We start from the raw sequence: 12470 nt of genomic DNA on the forward strand, positions 1-12470 counted from the left end.
AGCTTTCACTATGATGAAACAGACCTGCAATCAGTTCAGCAAAGTATGTTACTTCATTTGAAGTGATTAACAGAGCAAACTTACTAACTTAAGAAGGTACATCTGTATCTGTTGTTAGTGCATTTGTACTAATGTTCTGATACCTTCTAATAAAGGCAGAGAAGAAGACATGCAAAGAACTCCTGGCTTTAAAGTGTCTGTTTTAATTAACGGCTCTCGGATTCAGCTTTCGTGTAGGAGTGAAGGGCAAGTGGCCAACGTGGCCTTAAGTCATTCTCTGTAGGCCTTTAGCTTTTTGTGACTATGATCCATTTTTCAAATGCGCATCCACACATTTTTTTCCACCAGTTGTGATTTAAACCCAACTCTCCTGCTGTCCGCAGTCCAAGAATGGAGCTGTGTGTTGAGGTGGTAATTATGAAGTGGTAATTATGATGAGTGTAATTTTGACATGTCCATGTCTGACTCTTTGACATTGAGAAATGAGACTGTGGGCGGTCTTGTTTTAGTCTTTTTTTGCGTGGTGGGAAACAGGGCATATAAAAAAAAAAACACTCACACAGAGAGTTTGACCTACATAGGAGCCATTAGTGGAAAAACTGGAGAAATGCCACAGAAAATACTTCTAAGTTCACAGATTTCTTTTTCCTGGCAGCAGGTTAGATATTTTGTCATCATGAAAGAACATATTTTGGTGTTTTCACTTTTTTCCTGGTTAATAGCAGACAAATGTCTCTCCTAAAATCTGATAGAGGATTTTTCACTAAAATTTAAGGCCATGGATTAAGACAATATGAATTTGGTTCATGTATACTTTACATGCAATTATCCAGCTGTTAACAACTCATTTGTGAAGCAGATTGTTATATCCTTCGACAATATGGTAAAGTACTGTATATGATCAAAAAGACTTGTTCTTTGTAATAATAATAATAATAACAATGACAATAATAATAACAATACGATTTGCAGCCTAAAATAAAATAAAAGTTAACTAGATTTCATGTTCAAAAATCTTTATTTCTTTGAATACAAATTGTTACACTTCACATACTTTTGTTCTAGATATGTAGTTCCATGTTTACCAGAAATGAGTTAACCCACATTCAGTGAAATAATCTTCTGCTAACTGATTGGGTCTGTAAGTAATTTGTGTGAGGAGCTGAGTGACGGATTTTCTGAGTAATGCTTTCTGTCATATTTGATGTTAATTTGCTGAATGGATCGCTCACCACAACATAAAAAAAACACAAAAAAAAGACGGCAACGACCCCCTCTATAATCTGTCCACGTGGTTAGCAATCGATGCTTAGTAAAACCAGATGGGCCTTGTTATTGCACATCTAAGAGGAGGTCTGCTAACTGCTGCAAGAGGAGGATGAGTCAAGAAACAGCGGCCATATGAGAGCCACTTCTCAGCTAGCAGGGGTTCAGCTTAATACAACTGTATGAGTTTTCTGCCTGAAATGCTGAGTGTGCAGACCTGGCATTACTGTCCACAAGATTTAATAAACAACTTCTTGCTGTAAATCATATATCTGTGTGGCAGTTAAAAACCCACTCTGAAGAAAATTGTGTTTTCAAAATGTCTTTTAGCCTTTTTCTAAAATCTTGTATGAGATGACATGCTTAAAACTGTAAGGCTGGATAGCTCCAGTATTGCTCACCGTTTTTGCTGCACCAGTAATGTTGGGTTAGGGTAGTGAGGGGGCTTTAAGCAAGTAGGAAAGAGTGTAAACAAAGAGATCATGGGAAATGAGGAAAAACTTACCCACAACTTGGAGGCAAATTTCTGATGAACTGCTGTGGCTCTGTAGATACCGTGTCCTAGAAAACAACATAGGAATAATCAATATTCAAAGACCACTTGGAACAGTTTCAGGATAGCTCAAAAGACGATCGGACTGAGATTTTTACAGAAATACTTTTCTTTTAACTTTTTTATAAGAGCAACATCTGATATTTCAGGCTAAACATTATTTTTTGAAAGATACATTTTTGAATATTTTTTGTCTTTTTTTTTCTTTGGTCCACACTGGAAAGAAGAAAGATTGAGAAATGTTTGGGGAGGTGGTTTGAAAAAATGTCTAATCTTCCTTGCATACTGAAGAAAATTGTATTTATCTGTGTAATTTTAAGAAAGAAAAAAAAATCAATAGTAAATCAAATTACGGTAAGCCTTTCTCAAAATGAACTTTACTTAACTTCATGAACTTAGATGAAATAGATTTATGAGAATGGCAGTTATGCTGCATGTTGTCCTTCTCTGTGGTCCCATTTTTTGAGTGATTAAAAAAACTAGACTAAGTGTTTTTAAATTGGACTCAAGGATATTTAGTGAGGAGATGAGACAGAAGAATGTCAAACTAAAGAGTGTGAGGCTGATTCAGGGAATGCTGGCAGAATTATTCATCGCCTTTGGTTTGGAAAACCTCTAGGACAGGGGTGTCAAACTCATTTTCACTGAGGGCCACATCAGCATAGTGGTTGTCCTCAAAGGGCCAGACATAACTTATACATGTAACTGAATGTAATCAAAGATAAACGTAACTACTCCTTAATGTTAAAAAACTCATTTATTTATTTATTATAACTTTTTAAAGTGACAATTACAGTTGCATAGAAAACATATGTTTGCTTGTTACTCTAGCATAAATCCTTTCAAATTTGATTCTGTCAAGTTAGGTTATATGAACAGTGTTTAAGTCCTAATGTATAGTTGCCCAATCTGATATTTCAAGTCCAATTCCCCCTAGATATGAATAAATACACACCATTTTTTATTTTTTATTTTAAGAAATTAAAAACTTTTATGCTCTTGCGCGCCACATAAAATGACATGGCGGGCAACATTTGGCCCGTGGGTCTTGAGTTTGACCCACGGGCTCTAGGGGAAGCTGAAGGAAGTACCTGGAGAGCAGTACATCAGGCTATTTCACCCTGTCTGTGATCCTGGTCTTGAAAAGCTGCTGCCAGTTACCACAATGACTTTAACACGGGGTCATGAGAGGTCAACCCCCATCATTAAGTCTTCAACTAATTTAACGGTTGTTTATCTAGGCCTTACAAGGCAGACTGATAGATGTGCATTTTGCATATTTGTCTTTTAAGTTGTATTTAGGAGTGAACCTCAAATAGTCAAGTCTAAACATCTAATCTGTAATAAATATGTAAAAATGAATGTAAAACATAGAACACGTCTGCTGCAGATAGAGTTCTGAAGATCTGAAAATATGCTGTCAGTGTGGGCTTGTTTGTGTAATATGTCTTAGTGTTATAAGTTCACTGAGGACATTCTTTTGGCCAAAGCTTAATATTTACTAAATCACGGGACGCTTAAAATGACTAATGAGGGCTTTTTTTTTCTCAGTATTTAGTGTCAATGGTTAAATGTACTGTGAAAGCAGAAAATACAGTCAGTGAGTATACTCTTCATAAACAATTCAAGAACAGACATAAACTAATAATCTCCTTACGAAGGAAAACCAGGTTCTGTGTTAAAATCTAATGATAGTCATATTAGTTTTCATGTCAATATGTGCGCTATGAGCACCCACTGAACAACATGCCCTGTGAAAATGTATTGGAGAAAAGAAAATCCAACACGGATTAATGGTGAGCCCAAATATACTGATGTTAATCTACTTGGAAAAAGTGACAAAGCCGTCTCCAGCATGTCAGCATATTGTGTAAAGTGTCTTGTTTTTCTTTTTTTTAAAGAAAAATAAGCTTCATTAGGCAAATATCGGAGGAAAGCATTGACGTAAACATCTAAAGTTTCTAGACAACTTTCTCCGATGACCCGATAATACCAAGCCCCTTACACTTTGACATAAACCATTGGGTACCAAACGTTGCAGCTCCCCCAAAGACCACAAGAGCCTGGTTTCAGAATTAAGCCATGACTCCCATGTTGAAAAGTCACATTTTGCCCCCACAACAAACATGTTTCCAAGTTCCATCAGAAATGAAATGTCCATATCAGGGATGGGCAAGTCCAGGCCTGCATTCCTACATGTTTTTCAACCAGAGTGCATCAGCAGTAAAATGCAGGATATAGATGTTAAAAAATGAACAGTATGTACAGTAGACGTGCAAGCAGAATGATAGGGATATGCTACACAAATTGTTGCTGATATAAAGATTTATTTACACGATATACAGGTATGAATTTACAGATATAGTTTCACAAAAAAAGGAAGGTATATTTACACTTTGTGTATAAGCAATCTGGTACAATGAATAAATAATTTATATGATATGGGACTGTCTGAATGGAGCACAGAATCAGGGAGGGGCAGAGTTAACTAAGGAAACTGCTCTGGGAAAGAAGCTGTTCCTCAGTCGGCTGGGTCTTATGGGAACCCTGAAGTGTTTGCCTGAAGGCAGTGGAGAAAACAGTCTGTTGGCAGGATGAGATGAATCCGTCAGAATACTATGTGCTCTGCGCATAGTGGTTCTTATGAATGTCCTCTATGGCTGGAAGTGAAGTCCCTGTGATGCGTTGGGCGGTTTTTACCCACTGAAGACCCTTCCGTTCTGCAGCAGAGCAGCTCCCAAACCAAACTGTTACACTGTTGGTGAGGATGCTCTACTGTGCAGCAGTAAAAGTTCACCAGAATGGCCTTGGAGAGGTGGTTCTTTTTAAGGAGCCGCTGCTGAGCCTTTTTCCCCAGGCTGGAGGTGTTGGTGGTCCAAGAGGTCCTCTGAGATGTGGGTCCCAAGGAATTCGAAGGATGAGACAGGCTCAACAGCGATTCCACTGATGTTCACAGGGTGATGTGAGGCTTTTTTCTTCCCTTTTCTTCTTCCTAAAGTCCACAATGAGTTTCTTAGTCTTGTTGGTCTTGAGGTCCAGGTTGATGTTGTGGCGCCACATTGAATCAGTCATCGTGAGTAGGGTATATATCTGGAAATCAAGCAGACACACCAGCCCTCAAGGCCCGGAGCTGCCCATCCTTGGTCCACATATGGTATATGGGCCAGCTGTGGTGTAGCTGGGGTTTACTTCTGATCAGAAGGTTGCAGGTTTGGTTCCCACCTTTCCTGCCTGTGTTTTCAAGTGTCCTTGGGCAAGACATTGAACCTTACACTGCTTCTGCTGGTTATAGATTTGCACTTTGCTTGGCTGCAGAACAGCCATCAGCTTGTGAAAGTGGTGTGTGCGTAGGTGAATGAGTCTTGTAACTGTGAAGCAACTTGAACCTTAAAAAGGTTAGAAAAGGACTGCAAAAGTGAAAAATTCAACAAAAACTCTACAAAACATAATTTTTTCAACCTTGTTCTAAACCCTTTTTTAATCTCTCATTTACCCTCTTTGGTACTCTCTTATCTTTGTCTATACCTAACAAATACCCCCCTTATCTTTTCATCCATTCTTTTCTTAAATATTTTTATCCTCATCTCATTTGCTGTTGCCACATGCTCTCCCCATTCATCCATCTATCCTAAACTCATGCCCTTCATTTTTCTTTTCTAGAGTGACAATTCTCTTGTCTGCGGTCACAAAACAGGTCTTGTGATGGATTTTGTGGTTTAACGTGTCATCCCTTAAAGAGTCTGAATTAAATCTATAACCACATACACACACATGTATGTGTGTGTGTGTGTATTTATTAGGGCCATGCATGTTCATACCATCTCTGAGAACTGAGGTTAAGGGTTGGAAACCTAAAGATGGACTAACCGCTTTATGTAATCTTGTATTTATGCATCAACTTTGTCCTGAAGTGCATATAAAGGAGATAAATATAGTCAGTCTTTTTTATCCTGGGGCAGCTAAACTTTTTCCTTTATACCTAACAGAATTGTGTTTGCAGCTTGCTGTGTGGAGTTTGCATGTTCTCCTTGTCATGGATTTTCTCCAGGTACTACGGCCTCTTCCCATTGTCCAAAAACATTCTTCATAAGTTGAACAGTGACTCTAGGTGTGCATGTGTGTGTGTCTGTGTGTGCGCGTGTGTTATGTGTGTGTGTGTGTGTGTGGCCCTGTAATAGACTGGCAACCTGTTCAGGGTGCACCCAACAGTATCTGGGTTGGCTCCAGCAACCCCATGACCTCAAAAGGGATTTAGCAGGTCCTGAAGATGGATGTTTGCAGCTGGTGACACACCAAAACTGCATGTATAATCAATGCTATTGCAAAGTTTTGTTTGTAAAAGAGAAGAGCAAAAGGCGAAGTTGGATCCTGATGTGAGCAGTTTCATCTTGGACCTGAATGTCAACGTTTCTTATAAATAAAGAAAACAAAATGTTTTTGTGAAGCATTGCCAGAGTTTTATTTCACTAAGTCATGAAGTTAATTAGACTCCAGTGTTTCGCTTTTGGAAAACTAGATTTAAATTACAATCATATCATTTATTCAAATATTCAGCGCAAAGCAATGACAGGTCTGTTTTTAATAGCAGACATTTGTTGAGCTTATATGGTATAAAAACACAAGATTAAAAACTTAAATACCAAACACATTTGCCAAACAAATAATTTAGAAAATTGACAAGTATAAACCTTTTTCATATAGCAGAATACTGCTGGACAGCCATGTTTTTCATAAACAAAGACCTTTTACTTTCAGTGCTGTATTTACGATGATAAATGTAGATTTCAGTCTGGTAAAAATGGTTTTAATTTAAATCCAAAAAGAAATCTTAATCATGAATGCATCAAACATGTTGTGCATTTGCGCATTTATTCATGTATTATTAATTTATTTTTATTTTGGACAAACTCAAGTTTCACCTAAAAAAAAATCTTACTAGTGATTTTATTATTATTTTTTTGGGGGAATCAGTTTTATTTTGATCTAACAAGAACTGTTTTGGCTGAATACGACCTGAGTGTGCTGCTCCCTGACATGGGAAAAAAACATTTGACAGGTCCAGTTATTGAATATACTAAAATGACTGCTAAATGTGAGTTCTGAGGATCCTGAAGCAGGCAATGTTAACCTGTCTTTTTTTGCAAACCCTTTTTTAAATTAAAAGTTTATGATCAAATACTTTTAAATCGATTTTTACATTTTGCAGTGATCAGTGCGATTAATTGCAAATTAAACATTTTAATGATTGCCAAGCATGAGAGGGAAGTGCCAAAGATTGAGTGAAGTTGGAGTTTGTTCTAAAGATTCTGCCATCCATTTGTCTCCCTGTAATTTGGCCCAAAACGATAAAATATGGGTTCAATCAAGAGACTCAACACAACACAAAGAGTTCTGCAGAGTGAAACCTGGCTGCCTGGGATACAGTAAATTTCCTTGCTTGGGTGGTCTGGTTGCTTTTGCTTCTTTGTTTAACTCAACTCAAAGCAAGCTTTTGCATTGTAGCTGCAGATAGAGTGGAGGCAGAAACATTTTTTACTGTCAGAGGTTGCATACATTGTAGATGTATATAAAGGAATTAGTCACATTGTCATAAAATTCTAAATGTACTTAAGATAATACATTGAAAATGTATAAATAAACAAATACTGGAGGCAAGATGACTAAGACAGCCATAAACAATAACCTAAACACCATAACCTTTCAGGCGTGCATGAGTTTAAATGCTTTTACACACAGATTTTTACAGTGTGTGTTGTTGGGTTTTACTGGACCATGCAGGCCCATCCTAGCTTAGGGACCTTTAGGAGTTGCCCACATGTCTGTGTGTTCTGCTAAACCACAAGTTAACTGTAAAAAAAAAAAAAAAAAAAAAAATTCCAAACATGTATGTCTGATTCCAAAGACACAAAACAAAAAGAACTCATAAAATTAAACCAGGGAGGAGACCTAATGGATTTCACAGCATCTCTTGTAAGTCCTTAAATGACAACATAACTTTTATGTCCTTCACATATGGAACAACTAAAACCAAGGACTCCTACACACTGAGGATTAATTTGCTGGAACTGAAAAAGATGTGGGTAAAAAACCCTAAACTCGTCTTGATTGTGGTAGTGGGCAAAAAGGAACAGAAAACTACTTAAACTAGTAAAATCCAACAGACTAAAATAACCACAACAAACCCAACAAGTGGAAACTGAAAGCACCTCTCCTCACAAAGATGCAGTAGAAATGTCCTACATAAGACGGACCGGGTTAAACAAAACTGGCATAAAATATGGTAGAACTCCACTACTCTGAATGCCAAGAGGGTTCAGAGGCAGCAGTGGATTGATCAGAGGGGTTGATGTTCACGTGTTGGCATATCCCAGCTTTCAAAGATTCGCACAGGTGGTTTGGCAGAGATTATTATGCCGGAGCCCCCCCCGACACAACCCTGTATTTTATCTGAGCTGGGGATCGGCACAGGGAGACCCAACTATTGCCCCCTAGTGGCTACATAGTAAGGCAGTAGCGCAAAATAAATGCCGGTAATAATAAATAAATTTTACTTTATGTATCCCACAACGGGGAAAATTGTTCTCTGCATTTGGCCCATCCCCTGGGGGGAGTGGTGAGCTGCAGACTAGCCGCGCTCAGGAGACGACGGCTAGCTGGGGAGAGTGGGGATTAAACCACCTTTGGTTGTTAGACAAACTGCTCTACCGCCTGAGCTAAACTGCCGCCTATTCAATATGGTCTGTCTAGGTCACCTATACAAAAAGGTCTCGCCTAACGCACTGGAGCTCATCGCACCCACTAGAAAACTAATTTCACTCACAAAAACTCTCTAAATTGTTCAGTTACCTCATAAAACAAAACAAAACTCTCAGTTTCTCAGCTCATCATGTTGAAGCACAATATGCATCACTCTGCCAGGCTCCTAACTGCAGCACCTTAAATGCTCCAACAATGCATCTAACCGTGATGCTGGTAGTTCACCAAGGTTGTATTAAAATTTTTGACAGATTTTTCAAGTGCTGTATGCAACAAAAAATTGTTTCCAAGTCAGTAAGTCTAACCAAAGTTCATACATAAGGTTCATCGTCAATTTTTGATCAACTTAAAGAATTTTAAGACTGTTTTAGGTCATCAATTAACCCACAAAAGCATGTGTTTGGACTGTGTGGGGAGGTGCCTGGAGAAAACTCATACATCCATGAGGAGAACTTGCAAAATTTGCACAGAAAGGTGCCTGGTGGGATTTGAACCAGGGCCCTCTGGCTGAGGCAAGAGTGCTGGTCTCAAAGATTTAGTAAACATGTAAACAACTGATATATATGGCTGCATGGTACAGTGGGCAACACATGTCTAATGTCCAGTTAGACATTGCCATGCATCACATCCTCTGTGATGGTGCAGTTTGTTGACACTCTAGGAGAGGCTTGAGTGCCAGCTTGGTGCTTAAGGAGCTCCTCTGTAATGTAATGTGGTGGGGAGAGGATGACCAACATCTTTGGAGATGTCGGTCAGTGTTCTTCTTTAGGGTTCTTCTCTCTGCAATTCTCTCTGTTGCCTTTGGATATATCATTTGGTAAGGAGAGAAGTAAAAGTAGAAGAAAATATTGGGACTAATTTAGCATTGCAGCAGTGTCCCAATTGGTGCCAATTTAAAGAAAGATTAAAGTAATTAAATACTAGGAGAAATTAAACACATGTTAAAAGAAGCTCATGTGTGCTTGTCTTTTAATGCAGAAGGTTTACAGTTACTGGTCTTTGCTGGGGATAAATAACATTTTCTTAACTTGACAAAAATGTATTTCAATGCTGTCATTTTTCCCTCCACTTCCATTTCTCTCAGATTTTCTTTAGCTTCAGATCCAAGGCAAAGCTTTCAAACCTCTCACATGAAGTCGGTTGCACAAGGTGCACAGGAGTTCAAAACAAACACCAGACTTGATAAATTATTTCTAGGTGGAGGTTTTTTGGTGAGTCAAAGTGAGTTGTTGGTCTTGAGAGATTTATTCATCAAACAAATCTCCCATCATCCTTCTGCAGCTGTGAAACTCAACGACAGCCAGAGATAATATGAGTTTCGCGAGAAGTTATTACTGTTCCTCTAAGAATCCTACTTAACTTCATACTGGAAAGAACTGAGGCTTTGTTTTTTTTCTTAATAAAGGCATTAATTGTCATTAAATTGCATGAGTATTTTGATTGATTTAAGCATTAAAGGGATTGAATAAAATATTTAAAAGATTAAAGTTAAAAGTTTAGGAAATTATTTTAAATAATTGTTTTATTTTCTCAGAAACTTATTTTGTGCTACCTCTATAATTTCAGATAACAGCAATAGATCTTTGGTAACACTTCATATTAAGATTCCTTAACAAGCTTTGTTAACACATTAACAAGCATTATAAATGAATTTATAGGGTCTTAGTAAGACATTTATTAGTACAATAAGTCTAATAAGGTTTATTAAATTACTTAGTTAACACATTTACAAGCATTATTATTAGGATGTTTTTAAGATGCTAATGATGCATTTACTGATATTATAGGTGCTAAACAAATGTGTCAGTGTTAATAAGCTTAATAAGATTTATTAACAACCTTTGTTAACAAATTAAGAAGTATTATTATTGTTTGGGATTCTAGTAAGATATTTATTAGCATTATAGACGCCTGACACAAGCCTAATTGTTCATAAGCTTAATAAGTTTTATTAACTAACTTAACAAATTATTAGGCTTTATTAATATGTCAGATGCTAGTAAGATATTTATTAGCATTATAGATGTCTTGCAAATACCTGAAAGTGTTAATAAGATTTATTAACATCTAAAGTCAGACCATTGTCTTCTAAATCCAAATTACTAAACTGCTTATAAGCTTTAGTAGCTTTAGCATGGCTCCTGTGGGTTTATTGTCTTCGTTCTTCAAAAATGACCGGCTTGTGCAACTTTCTTGTGGACTTTGAAGCAAGGCAACAGTGGTTGAATGCAGTTGGCATTGAATGCAGAGAATTGTCTCCTGGTGATGGGATTTGCAATGAATGTTTCACTCAGGATAGATGCTAATACTTTATCCTTATTAGCTATGATGCTAGTCATCCAACACCAGTATATATGTTTTTTAAAAAAAATTATTTGTCTGAATTAAGTTATTATATATCTTTTACAGAACGATTTGTGTATGTTTAGTCTGTTTTAATGTCATAAAGTTCTTTTTACAATCTTTATGCTTTGTGGTTGTTTGTGCTAAAAAACGTCCACACTTTAGATGAGGTGCTGCAAAACAATTAATAAACTATTAACAAAGTTAATTAATACATTTGTAAAGCTTATAAGCAGTTTAGTAATTTGGATTTAGAAGACAATGGTCTGACTTTAGATGTTAATAAATCTTATTAACACTTTCAGGTATTTGCAAGACATCTATAATGCTAATAAATATCTTACTAGCATCTGACATATTAATAAAGCCTAATAATTTGTTAAGTTAGTTAATAAAACTTATTAAGCTTATGAACAATTAGGCTTGTGTCAGACGTCTATAATGCTAATAAATATCTTACTAGAACCCCAAACAATAATAATACTTCTTAATTTGTTAACAAAGGTTGTTAATAAATCTTATTAAGCTTATTAACACTGACACATTTGTTTAGCACCTATAATATCAGTAAATGCATCATTAGCATCTTAAAAACATCCTAATAATAATGCTTGTAAATGTGTTAACTAAGTAATTTAATACACCTTATTAGACTTATTGTACTAATAAATGTCTTACTAAGACCCTATAAATTCATTTATAATGCTTGTTAATGTGTTAACAGAGCTTGTTAAGGAATCTTAATATAAAGTGTTACCAGATCTTTTTTAAAATTTAGTTTGACTTGAATTTGATGATGGAAGTCGATCTGTTTTTAGATGAAACAGAAGAATTTTGACAAAAGAAATCCAGAGATTTTAACCACATAATGTTGCGTCACACATAAACTGACTTTCCTTGCTCCCTTTACATATTTAAAAGTCCTTAAATGAGAAAAAATGCCCTCATTTTTTGGTTCCAAGATGTCAAAATTAAGGTTGATATGTTGGACATCCTGATTTGCAGATGGGTGAATGTTTGGAGTTTTTAACTTCAGATAAATTTATGTTTGGGTTAAAGTTTAAGTCCCAGTAGTGTTCACGCACTTAGGTGGGTGAAATTAGTTCTCTGCACTTGACCTATGCCCTGGGGGAGAAGCGAGCTGCTAAGTGTCAAGCATTGGTCCCATTTTAAGAGTCTTTGGCATGACTTCGCCATGGAGTTGAACTCACAACATTCCAGTATCAGGGTGGATACTCAACCACAAAACAGCAGGTAAACCTTTAGCACTTCAAACAAATGTGTCACATAAAATATGAACTGCAGATGAGCATATTTTTGACCAGCCCCCTTTTCTTAAAATCTAGAGGACTCACTTGAAATCTGGCTGAACAGCATAAACTTTTTTGGCAAAAAAAGAAAAATGTTAAAAGGTGAGTGAAATATATCCAGAATGGCTGCTGTTTTTGGGTGAGTCAGAGATGAGATGATGAAACACAGGCTCTGATAGAATAGAAGTTAATCTACCAACCGTATTTCTGGAGCCTGTGAATCACATGAAAACCAATGTATA

The sequence above is a fragment of the Oryzias latipes genome, chromosome 14, assembly GCF_002234675.1.
Source record: "Oryzias latipes chromosome 14, ASM223467v1".
Lineage (NCBI taxonomy): Eukaryota > Metazoa > Chordata > Actinopteri > Beloniformes > Adrianichthyidae > Oryzias > Oryzias latipes.